This window comes from Marmota flaviventris, chromosome 1 (assembly GCF_047511675.1).
Source record: "Marmota flaviventris isolate mMarFla1 chromosome 1, mMarFla1.hap1, whole genome shotgun sequence".
NCBI classification, from domain to species: Eukaryota; Metazoa; Chordata; class Mammalia; order Rodentia; family Sciuridae; genus Marmota; species Marmota flaviventris.
The window spans coordinates 11,273,259-11,287,019 of record NC_092498.1 but is presented as its reverse complement, the minus strand read 5'-3'; the positions used below and the strand labels follow the sequence as shown (position 1 = coordinate 11,287,019).

Sequence of the window (13,761 nt, the reverse complement as noted above, 5' to 3'; positions counted from 1 at the left end):
GCTAAAAGTGATCCTACCCCGCAGTCGACAAGCAAGACAGGATCACCCACAGACCACGTTTAATTCCTTTTCACATCTTTTTCACGCTCTCTGATTCAGTGCAGGAGGAGCTGGTATATGGGGCCAGAGTGCCTCTAATATTTCTTGAAACTCGTTTTTCCTCCTTGGTAACAGGAGGTAGGCCTCAGGCTCAATGGCAGGCAATAAGACACAGCTATTATATTTCCCCCTTTAGATTTTTACAAGTACTCTCTCTTTATGGCCAGTATTATGGGATTCCATTTTTTATTGTGACTTTAAAGTTTCCTTTTAAAAATAAATCATCAACATAACAAGTTTATTTTAAAATATAAATAAAAAAAATAATGTAGAAGCCATGTTGAACAACACACAAAACTGAGTGAGACCTGGGAACTGCTGAGGGACTCCCTTTCCACCTGGGGCTTTCATCTCTTTCCTACATCTTCCCTGGCATTTGCTGGGGCTGATCAATCACTCCTCGGAGTTCTCCCGGGGCATGGAATGCTGACTTCATTGCTGGTGCTTCCTATCTCATTTCTATTTTTCACAGAAACATCCCCTATCTTACCATCAGCTCCAGTTGTCACTCTGAAGCATCAAACTAACACACACTTGGCTAAAGTCATAAGATGATGTGATGGGGTCTGCACATTGAGCTTCTGCTTCCAATCAGTACAGAAAAATAGATGGCCAGCTGGCTCAAGTCCACTCCAAGAACCAACTACAATGTGAGAAACTAACTTCCTTTGAAATTAAAATTAATGACACATGTAACTGAAATTGGGACAGGAGCAAACAAATGGGTGTGGTCTCTTATACATTTGTGTATTCCTGGTGTGTCTAAAACAAAATAATCCTGATGAGTACAGTATCTAAAAAAGGCCAGTGACACATGATTTGTTTTAGGAAATACAAGGTTGTAGGTGGGAGTGAAGTACCATTGAAATAAATAAAAATTCAGTTTCCACAGTGGAGATTTTCCCCAAAATTAACCTACCCACCAGGGTGATGTGTCTTAGGAAACTAAAAAAACAAAAGGTGAAATTACCCCTATCTTTCGTCAGGAAACCTAATCACCTCCTGCAACCATAGATCTGTATACCCCATATGATGTTAAAGCAGGTGTAGGGCAGCTCTCTTGGAAATAAATATCTTTTATTTGGCTGCAAAGTTAGTTATTTGAAACTTGCTCTTGAATAAGAGACTAGCTAAATCCAATACTGTTAATTAGTAGTAATTTTGAGTATATTAAAGTGTGGGCGTCTAATTTCCATTGGAACAACAGGCTCTGATGGTTCTAATTGTACTCCTGTACCTAATCTGTCTTCTCTCCGGGCTACATTTAGGATCTTCCCTTTGTCTTTGGTGTGCTGATTTCATTATGCCTCTTACTTGGAATTAACTGTGTTTCCTAAATCTGAGGATTTATTTCCTTCTTGTATTCTGGAAAATTCTAGACATTTTAACTTGATGAGTTCCTATCTTCGGCTCTCTGTTCCCATCTACCTCCAGGTGCTCCAATGAGATGCACTTTTACACAGTCTCACTCTACCCTTCATGTTTCTTAAACGGTTCATTCCTTTCTTCTCATCTTTCTGCATGTGTGGGTATCTTCTCAAATCTTTCAGGTTATAAAGTCTTTCTTCATTATATTTAATCACCCGTTTAAAACATTCAAATGTATATGCTTATTAATCCTTTTAAAAGTTTTGTTTGGTTCTCTTTTAATCTCAAGGATTTTTCGGGTAATCTGCTGTTGATGTTTTCGATTTCCTCATTTATTGTCTTTTTACAAAATAGTCTTTTGCAACGGGGCATAGTGGTGCACACCTGTAACCTCAGCGACTCAGGTGGCTGAAGCAGGAGGATCACAAGTTCAAAGCAACTTAGCAAGGCCCTAAACAACTTCGAGAGACCCTGTCTCTAAATAAAATATTTAAAAAGGGCCAGGGATGTGACTTAGTGGTGAAGTGCCCCTGGGTTCAATCCCTGGTACTAAAATAAATAGATAGATACACATGGACTCTTTTGCTAGTAGTTTCAGATCAAAATTTTTCTTTTCCTTTTTTTTTGTACTAAGTATTGAGCCAAACCCAGGGGCATTTAATCACTGACCGACCTCCCCAGTCCTTTCTATTTTTTATTTTATTTTGAGACAGGATCTTTCTTAGTTGCTCAATAAGTTACTGAAGCTGGCTTTGAACTTGGGATCCTCCTGCTTCAGCCTCCCAAGCCACTGGGATTACAGGAGTGCAACACCGTGCCTGGCTCAAATTCACTTTTTAATGGACTCTCTTTTTATTTTATTTATTTACTTTTTATTAGTGCCCAATAATAAAACAAAATAGTGGGGTTCACAGTGACATATTCATATATGCACAAAATAGTCTGCTCCATTTCACTCCCCAGTACTTCCTTTTTTCCCTCCCTCCGTCCCTTCCTGATCCACTTCTTCTAAAACTTTACTTTTTATCCTGAGGCACAGAAGTGGGTCCAGGAATGTCTAAAATTTGATGGGGTGTTAAGGGATCTCCTCATCTGCAACAGACCAAAGCCTTGCCCCCTCCCACACAGCTGTTTAAATCCAAGCCCCAACATCACAGGACAGCCAATGACTGGGACACCAGAGTCTTCAGAAGAAAGAAACCACTCTTTTGAGGTACTTCTTCATTTTATGGCACTTATAAAATCATGGTACCTTTTTACAAATTTAGATATATATTTAAGAATGTTTAAATATATATCTAAATTTGTAAAATTCACTTGCAAATTTTGAGATGTTTAAACAATAGTAGGAATATTAAAAGATAAATAACTGACCACACTGACAGAAATTAAAGCCTCACTTTATTTTTCCACAAATGCTTGATATGTAAGACTACTTCCTGTGTTCTATGTTATGGCAAAAATAAAATAGAGGCACAATAGGAAAAGCACATATTCACTTGTGTTTAAGTTTTCTCTTCTGTAAATGAAAGTAAAATTAACTGTGAAAGAGGGTTATTAAACAAATAATGATTTAATAATTATATAGTGCTCATCCCAATACTGGAGCACAATAAGCATTCAGGAAACATCATTCTGCTTTCCTTCAGTGAAAATAAAATCTAAAAGACTGTGTTCTTTGAGAAGAAAATTGTAGGCTGCCCAAAAAATGCCAGAAAACAAGAGTTTTTAAAAAGACAACCAAGAAGGATGTATCACTTTACTAATTAGCCACACACTTTATAACTCATGACACTAGAGTTCAAATTATGCCATAAACGTAACTTATAGAAAAATCACAGAATATATTGTATATTTCCTATGTTTCAAAACCATCAAAAGCTAAGAGAGAGCGATTATCTCATATATAATATATAGCATAAAACAACTAATTAGGGAGATTGGGAAGACTGATTAATAGAAACAGATGGTAAACTATCCTCATAGTATATAAAACAATTCTCCATAAGCAAAATTAACAAGTGTAAAAGATCTTTTTATGTAAAAACTTATTCACTGAAGTAATACAAAAATCTGAGGAGTAGTAGTTTTTAATGGCTAAAGACTAACAAACAGGATGACTTGTCAAGTTTTGCACACAATGTTTCTTAGTAAAGATCTGTTGAATTCAATGTTTATATCTATCAAAGGCTGGAAATGTAGCTCAGTACAAGAGTACTTGCTTAGCATGCAAGAGGACTGCTATTTCAATCAGAACACTGCAAAGATTAAATAAATAAACAAACAGCATTTACACCTATTATGTGCTAGGCTCTTTCTATAAAATAGAAAGATGAATAACAACCAGATCCAACTCTCCAGTGGAAAAAAAATGCAAACAAGAACAAATATGTCCAACACACTATACAGTTTGAGTAGGCCTATAATAAAATCATTAAAATGCAATGAGAAGATGAGGAAAGGAGAGATTAATTCCATGGACAAATATGTAAACTGCTTACTAATCCAGTTCAGCTAAGATCCCTGCTGTTTTTAACCATCAAAAATCTGTTTTTAATGTCTGGTATTTCTAACATCTATAATTAAGTTGGTATTTTAGAGCAGTTATGAAAATATAAAAACCTAGATTAAAGGAACTAATTTTGTCCATGTCTATTCCTATTCAAATGGCAAAAGGAGCTAAAAATAACCACGAAATTTATAGATTACTCCTGAAATTTATAATTACTCATTACAAACAAGTTGTATGGAGGGATTCAATCTATCTGAAAGGAGAAATAAGTGCCATTCTGTCTCTAAAACTATGTCCAACAATGCATCGTAAAAAATTAACTCCACCTCCTTTAAATTTTAATGAAAAAGTTTTCAACAGTTATTTTCCACATATGTAAATTAAACTGAATTCAAAAGAAACCTCTCAATTATACAATGAATGATGTTGGCGAAAGTTCCTCCAAATAATCTGAAAAATGTGTATACAAATATCACTGTTAATGATAGTGACCAACTAAAGATACCATAGGCAGAGGGCATATATGGTATATGGAAAATAAGTTAGTTTTGATAAAACGAATATGCCTCAAAAATATTTGCTTCATCAATGGATTATTTCAAGCATTACTGCTTGAGTTATCTACTAATATAAAAATTCTGAAAACATTTTTGCAAATTTGTCAAATGCAGCAACTTCAATGGTTGAGCAATTGCTTACTATGCATCAAGTTGATAAACAGTTGAAGACTAAATGTCATTAAAATTTTCTACAACAACTTTATATTTGAGCAGTTCCAGTGAGCATGTTAAATATATCCTAAACTGGCAAGTGTTTTAAGTTGGCATAATGTAAGTAAATGATACTGATACAAATGATACAGACACTGTTCACAATTATAATTATTTGGCTATTTCAAAATTTTCTGTTGAATAAAGTCCAACAGAAATAATTCTACTTTTTGCATAATGAACTGTTAAATTAGTTATGTGGATGTTATGTGGATGTTATGGTTTGGTCCTGGAGTGTGCCCCAAAAGCTCGCATGTTGAAAGTGTGGTGTTCAATGCAGAAGGTTCACAAGTGGGGCTTTAAGGCAATGATTGGATCAAAAGGCATCTGAGCTCATCAGTGGATTAATCAATCAAATGGTGGGATGGACTATAGGATGGAGGGATAGTCAGAGGAAGCAGATCACAGCAGATAAGCCTTTCCTTGGAAATTTCTCTTCAGCCCCCTCCCTCCCTCCCCCTCCCCCTCCCTCCCCCTCCCCCCCCCCTCTCTCTTTGCCATGATACAAGCAGCTTTCTCCTGCCACACCCTTCCTCATGATGCTTCTGCTTTGAAGCCAGCTGACCCTAGACTGAACCTCTGACATTGTTAACCAAAATATTTTTCCTCCTTTAAGTTGTTCTTGTCAGGTTTGGTCATAATGATGAAAGTGGACTAACACAATGGAAGAAACTATAAAATAAAATCAAAGAAAGATTTTGTAGCTTTGGTTATCTAAAAAATGCTATGGATAAAAGACGGATTCTGTCTTGATCAGTCTACTTGTTAGTCCTGTGACATGAAGACAATCCCAAGCATTTTGATTCTAATGCAAATGCAAGATCATTATATATTCTACTGAATTCACACAAAAAAGAAATTTCAGGGACTTGAAAAAGACAGCATAGATGAAACACAAAGGAAGATGGTGCATGAAGAAACATTCTCTCATGCAGATGAGGAGACTATAAATTTGAGGGATGTTTGGCAAATTTATAAAAATTTTAACGTGTATATCTTTTGATGAAATTCTATGTTGCCTACATAAATACTTGCCCAAATTTATGATTGAAAATGTACAAGGATATTCATTATGACATTATATGTAAACATAAAAAAGCAGTAAATTTATATGGCCATGACTTAACTATATTATGGTTCTAATATGCAACCATCAGAACGAAAGTAGCTCTTATATGTACAAGTGTTTTATTAAAACATTTAAAGAACCAGTCAAGTGTTCCCTGCAATAGCAATTCAGAGAATGTATAGGAGTGTACCAAACCTAAGAAAACTAAGACACAGGTAAAGATTGTTTATATCAAAAGTGTAGATGAAGTAATCAATAATCAGCATTGATAGATGCATCTGCACTGAAAAATTGCACTAACATCACATCCCTAAGAAAATTCATGACAACTACCAGAAGATAAAGGCCATCAAGATCCCAGAATCAACGTATATCCCAAACGTGGAGTAACTGTGGAGTGCCCACTACATATGGAAGCCACTCTTGAGAAATGACTAGATGTTATCATTTAATCTCAATTACCTGTCTTAGAGTCTTCCTGAAAGCTACATAAACTTTGTGTTGGATGAAAACCATCATGTCTTGTTATTCCAAATGCAAGACCACCTCTGTATTACACACACACACACACACACACACACACACACTTCTCTTAAACAGTGATTATTTCTAAGATATAGGGTTAGGATGGAAAAGACATTTTATCACTCTTTTCACATTTAAACACAGTGATGATAAAAATATTTTATAGGTAAAGTGAATTATATTAAAATTTTAATTTTAAAACCAACAAAAATAGGTTAAAGGGAAAAGGGAGTTATATACTTAAGTTAGTAAGAATAATTCCAAACCAATCCCATTCTTTGAGAAGCTACTTGTAGATAGTCTAGAAGACAGAGTAGCTCCATGATCTGATTTAGAAGATGCCCGAGTTTCCAAAGCAATCTAAAAATCTCTCATTATTAAAATCTTGCTTATTTCTAACACAAGTCCTATGCCTCTAGTTCCCAAAAACTCAATAAAATGTTTATGTACATAAAAACAATTTAAATTGTCAATATTCATAGTTTTATCTAGAATTCTGTCCTGTGCCTGAGAAACAACAAACAACTTAATCTGTAAATTCTCCTCTTAAGCTAACTCTCACACCCATATGAGGAGGTCTAGTCGTGGGAAAAACTATGTGTCCCTCCTGAATGAGCTTTGGAACAGCCCACCAGCAAGGATACATTAATAAGGAAGGGTAACCATGTGTTCAATGAGTTAATACATTCAAAACTCATGAGAACCAGCAGAAGGTTCATTGTCAGGCACCAGCATGACAATTGGGATGATAACTGAGGGTTGGTTTTTGGTTTTGGTAATTGACAGATCAAATCATACCTATTTATTATGAGAGACAGGAAGTTTGGATCTATGGGGGGGTGACCATACTAAGCCTCAGGATGAAGCCAATACCGCTGAAGGTAAAGCTAGGGGACAAGAGAAGACACACTGCTCACACCCCACTGCCATAGCTAAAGCCAGACACTCATCTTTTAAGTTGCCTGAGCCCAAGAATTCTCCCTGGGCTCAGGACAGTCTGGGCTGGGTTCTCTGTTACTTGAAAGAAGAAGCCCTAACTAATATAAATATTAATTCTACTTCAAAGACACTGAACCCTCCAAACTATGTTGGAACAAGCCCTTAAGAGGAGGCAGCTCACCTGCTGCCGGTAAGTAGTGTCACCAGTGGGCCTTGATTCTGTCCAAAGTAGTGAGTTCATGGACACATTTAACAGACACAGATTAGGATGCTTTCCCGTTCAAGACTCTATTTCATGTGAAAAACTTTTTTCAAGGCATTTCATGGAAATGTATGCTCTCCCCAAAAAATAACAACAATTTACTTTTCTCAGAGGAGTACTGAAATGCACACAAAATTAACTGCTGTTTAGAGAACTCTTTCAGAGTTTTAGATTGAAGGCTTTATTTATAGTATATTTATGTGCAATTATTAAGAAAGCTCACATTCTTTGTAATATTCTACAAATAATGAGTGGAATACTCTTTAAATTTTAGTCAAATCAGGAGCACAGAATTATCCCTATTTCAAATAAAAATCAAGTGATATTTCTTCTGAGCCTCTATGTGCTTTGTGCTGTGCTAGCCCTAATGATCTAGTTCATGCCACGTAATTAAGATTTTTATTACCGCTTAGTAAATATTGCTGTGTAAATTCTATTATCCTCTCACTCTGCCACCTTCTGTCTTCTCCTCACTACTAATGCGCTGTGGAGATAAAGTATGACATTTAGTCATCCTTGATCCTATTTATAAAGTGTAAAATCGCATACCTCTTTAACACCGAGTGACACCAAATGCCTCATTACTAAGAAATCTTCAGGAAACAGCCTAACATCAAGCTGTCTGTTCATCCTAATGTGGCACATCTAAAAGATGGGTAAAACTCAAAATGTACAAAAACTGCTAAGTAGCACAGAAAAGGAAAACCATCTTGTATGTGTGAAGGTGGCATACGCATGTTTATCCAAATGTGTATTTCAGGAACAATTAAGTGGTATCTACTTTCAGTCACAAAACTTTTACTGAAAACTGGCCATTCTTTAGGAATAAGTAGCAAAACGTGTAAACTGCATCTACAGTGAATAAGGAAACCATGTAAGAGATCTTTAATGACACTGCTATAATATAGGGGTCTTTGCTGTGGGTGATTGTTGGAAGCACTGTAGGATAGTCAGCAGTACCCCTGCCTCTATCTGGTACACCAGTAACTGCACCTCTTAGTTGTGACAACCAAAAGAACCCAGGGGTACTTTACCACTGAGCCACATCCCCAGCCAATTTTACTTTTTATTTACAGACAGGGTCTCACTAAGTTGCTTATGGCCTCACTAAATTGCTGAGGCTGGTTTTGAACTCATGAAGCTCCTGTCTCAGCCTCCCAAGCTGCTGGGATTGAAGGAATATGCCACCATACCCAGCCTCTGACATCTTTATAAAGATATTTAACACAAATCACTGAGAGTTTCTAGCAAACATATCTATTCTTTTAGTCAAGCAATGATCATTAACTCCAGAAGGTAATAATAATAGGTTAATTTCACCAAATAGAACTTACAGCCAAATAATTAAAAACTAATAAATGGATTAAATATTTTACCATCAACTAATGTAAGATTTCATATTTTATGTTCTTATAACTTGGCAATTATCTGTTTCTAACTAATCACAATCATAAGCTAATCTCCTTCCTACTAAGGGAAAAGGGGGAGACAGTGTGAGGCTATGAAAAGAAAGAAGGGAGACAAAGTAAGAACGATGTTTTTAGAAGAGGAGGAATAGCTGGGTTTAGGTTCAAGGCAACATATGATTACCCCAAAATTCCTAGTGACACTTCTGGAGACCAAGTTACAAGCTTTTGATGCAAGGGATAATGTAAAGCAAAGAACTTAAACTAGGGGCATGAAGGCTTTGCTACTACCATACTTGGTAGCTCACAGAACACAGAATGGCTTTTGCATTCAGGCTATCTCAGGGGGAGATCAATCTTAATCCTTAGAATATGACTTATAAAATTATGAGGAAGACTATATTTTAAAATAACATTTAAAAGGCCAGTTGCTTTAGAGTGCGGTCAGATAAGTTAATACTATAAAAGTTGAGAGGTAATTAAAAACAGTTTATGCAGACCATGGTAAAGAAGAGAGAAGCCATTCAACATTTCAATTTGAAAAGTGTTCTAATTTATATGATAAAGGACACTAAAAAAAAAAAAAAAAAAAAAGGTTATGAACATAGATGCAAATTTCCTCAAGCAAATGCCAGAAATCCAAATTCAAGTACACAGTAAAAGGATTACTTGCCACAACTAAGTAGAATTTGTCCCAGGGATGCAAGGATGTTTCAACCTATGCAAATTAGTAAATAGGATACATCATATTAAGAGAATGAAGGACAGAAACCATATGACCATCTCAATAGAAGCAGAAAAGGTATTTGACAAAATTCGACATCCTTTCAAGGAAGAACTTTCAATAAATTGGCATAGAAAGAAGGTGTACATGAACACAATAAAGGTCATATTTGAAAGCTGATAGCTAGCATAATGAAAAAATGAAAGGCTGAAAGTTTTTCCTGCAGGATCAGGAACAAGATCTCCTAATTTTTCTTCAACACTGGAAGTTCTAGTCAGAGGATTGAAACAAACAAACAAACAAAAGAAAAGAAATAAAAGGCACCAAATAGTAAATGAAAGCGTAAAACTGCCTGGTTGTTGATGGAATGATTTCATATATAGAAAATCCTAGATAATTCACAAAAGCACTGTTAGAATGGATAAACAAATTAAGTCACACATCACACAAAATCAACTGGCCAAAAGCAGCAGCATTTTGATAACTAACAACAAACTATCTGAAAAAGAAATTCAGAAATCAATCACATAAAATATAATAAGTAGAGGTAAATTTAATAACCAAGGAGATAGGAGATCTGCATTTTGAAAACTATGTGCCACTGATGAAAGAAACTATAGAAAACACAAATAAATGGAAAGGCATCTGGTGTTCATGGGTTGAAGGTGTTCATGAACACCTTCTTTCTATGCCTAATTTATTAAAAGTTCTTCCTTGAAAGGATATTTATCCTATTAAGAATACTATTAAAATGTCCATGCTACCCAAACAATCTATAGTCAATGCAATCCCTGTTCAAATTTCAATGTCATTTTCCATGGAAATAGAAAAACTCAAGCTAGGGTCATAGAGAACTACAAAAGACCTTGAGCAGCCAAAGCAATCTTAAGCAAAAGGAATAATGTTGGAGGTGTCCTAGCACCTGACTTAAAAAGCTGTCGTAACCAAAACATGGACTGGCATAAAGAATAGGTATATTAGAACAATGAAGAAGGAGGGATGAGCCTGAAATACACCCATCCATGTGGCCTGGTTTTTGCTAAGGTTGTCAGGAACACACAAGAAGAAAGAACAGTCTCTCCAATAAGTAGCCATAAGAAAAACTGTATATCCATAAACAGAAAAATGAAAACGGACTCTGTATCACCTCTATTCAGGAAGCAATTCAAAAATAGATCACAGGTTTAAATGTAAGACCTGAAACTGTAAAACCACTAGAAGAAAATGAGGGAGAAATAAGCCACAGTGCTGGTGTAGCGAAAGATTTCTTTCTTAAAAGCATGGGCAACAAAAGCACAGACAGGCAAATGGAATTGCACCAAACTAGAAATGTCCTGTAGAGCAAAGGGAACAACTAGCAGAGTGAGGAGCCAGGGGAGGGAAAAGAAGGAACACCTTAAACCCACACAATTCAACATCAGGAAAAGAAAGGGCCCGACTTACAACTGGGAAAGATTTGAACAGACATTTCTCAAAAGCAAATGGGCAATTGGAAAAAAAAAATTCCAGCTTCACTAACTACCAGGGAAATGCAAATTAAAAGCACAGTGAGCTACTATCTCACTTCAGATAAGATAGGAATTATCAAAAAGACATCAAGTGTTGGTTAGGATGTGGAGAAAAGAAAACCCTCATGCACCACCAGTAGGGATACAAATTGGAACAACCATTTGGAAAACAGTAAGAAGGTCCCTCAAAAAACTAAAACTAGAATTATCCTATAATCCAGTAATTCCACTGCTGGGTATATATATCCCAAGGAGAAAAAAATCAGGACCTTAAACAGTACTTTTCACAATAGGCAAGATGTGAGCTCAACCAAAGAATCATCATAGATAAATGCAGAGAGCAGGAGGAATATATGCACAATGGATACTATTCCGTTTCAAAAACGGAGGAAATACTGTCACAGGCAGCAGCAAGGCTGAACTTGGAAGATATAATGCTAAATAAAATAAGCCAAGGTCAGGAAGACAAATACTACAGGAACTCATTTATATGTGGCTTTTTTAAATATCAAAAGCAGAGTAGAAAGCAGGAGATACAATGGGGAGAATAGAAAGAGGCCAGTCCAAAGGAAACAAAGTTCCATTTAGGTAGGAAGAATTAGCTTCAGTGAGCTACTGGACATAATGATTATAATAAAAAGAGAGGTGCATTTTAAAATTGCTAAAAACAATTTTAAATGTTTTCATCAAAAATAGTATATGAGGTGATACATCAGTTTGATTTAATCATTCTATATGGTAAGCATCATCAAAACATATATATATATATATATGCAGTTATTATTTGTCAGTTAAAAATGTTTGAAGGCTGGGATATAGCTTAGTTGGTAGAGTGCTTGCCTCATATGCACAAGGTCCTGGGTTCAGCCCCCAGAACCACCACCACCACCTCCCCCCCACACACACACACACACAAAAAAAAAGTTTGAAACTTTTTTTAAAAGATCACTCTTGTCAGGTGCAGTGGCACATGCTTGTAATTCCAGCTTCTGAGAAGGCTGAGGCAGGGGGAATCCCTTGTGCCCAAATGTTTGAGGCCAATCTGGATCCCATCTCATGGAAATAAAAGAAATCATTCTTCCTTTATTGATGGGAGCAGGTTAGAGGAGGACAAAGGTGGAAGTAATGAAAATTCCCAGGAGGATGCTGCAGCAGTCTGGAGAAGATGGTGGCTGGGGCTGTGGTTACTGCATCTAAGGCAGGGAGAAATGGATGTCCTTCCAGATGTCTCTGGGAGCAGAACTGACTGGCCTGCCTGAGACTGGACATGAAAGGCGGGCAACAGCAAGCAGAGACTCTAAGCTCCTGTCCTGACACAGTGCTATAACCACTACTTAGTATTCCCTCCACTGTGCACTGGTTTCTTGTCCCAGTGCTTGGCCACAAGCCATACGATGATGCTTCCTCCTGTTCTTGGCTCTCCATCACCTTTCAAACGTTCTGTCCTATTTGTACTATAATCATATCAGCCTGCATTTATTCTCCTCTCAATGAGAGAGATTTTACACAGGTATTCTCCCACTTTTCTCTACTTACACTTACCCCCATGTGTCTCTTCCTAGTGACAATATTTTATAGTAATGGTGTTTGAAAATTAAAGGGCATTGCCAAAAAAAATCCACTAAAAATTCAAAACTTGAAACACAGTTTGCAGGACAGACGCCTTGCCTTTCTACTCAGTATTGTCAGCCAGGGAGGATTTGTTGCTTAGGTCTGAGCTGAGTTTCCTTGTTTGTTTGTTTGTTGGCAATTCCCAAATCAAAGGAAACAGGAAATCAGAAGTCCCTGAGATAAATTTGGAAGTGTGAGACAACTTCTAGTAAAGAAGATCTGTTTAAAACCCAGGGGGCGGGGGGCGGGGCGGGGACTGCTACCACTGATACATGAGAGAGAACCTATGGCGAGCCAGCGGTTTTCCTGCTTATTTTCAAAACAATCTCAAGGAAATTACAAGAAACATTAAGTTCAAGAATGCTTTATAAAAAAGAGAAGGATAACAAAGAACAGACATATAAATATAGAGACATAAGTAAGCACATGAAAACATGTTCAACAGCATTTAAAATCAAAATCACAATGTCACTACCTATCCATAAAAATGGCCAAAATAAAACACTGTGATTTTATTTTACATCAAATGCTAGTGAAGAATCAGAGAAACTAGACCACTCCCATGTAGCTAGCTGCAAATGTGAAATGATACAGCCACTCTGGAAATCAGACAGCAGTGCATGTCACCTAAAGGTGCAACTACCCAGGATACAACACACTCTTGGGCGCTTATCCAAGAGAAATGAACTTATGTTCATGCAAAATCTTGTACTATTCTTGAATATTCACAGAAGTTTTATTCACAAGGGCCCCAAGCTTCAAACAGCCCTGGGGTCCCTCAAAACGGAAAAGGTGCAGTGAATCCTGGTGTGTCACACCACAGGACACTCCTCAGCAGCATGGAAGGAACCACCAGGGCACATTCAGTAATCTAGATACATCTACAGAGAACAATGCTGCTGGGAGAAGCCAATGCCAAAGGGCTTTTGTAATTCCATTTACATAACATTCTTAAAATGACAAAGTTA

The 13,761-nt window shown here is 36.7% G+C and overlaps 1 protein-coding gene across 8 annotated transcripts in view; it reads right to left on the bottom strand.

Annotated features, from left to right (window-relative positions):
• Window positions 1-13,761, bottom strand: part of Tpk1 (thiamin pyrophosphokinase 1) — a 339,523-nt gene that overhangs the window by 224,087 nt on the left and 101,675 nt on the right. The gene's annotated exons all lie outside the window — the stretch shown is intronic.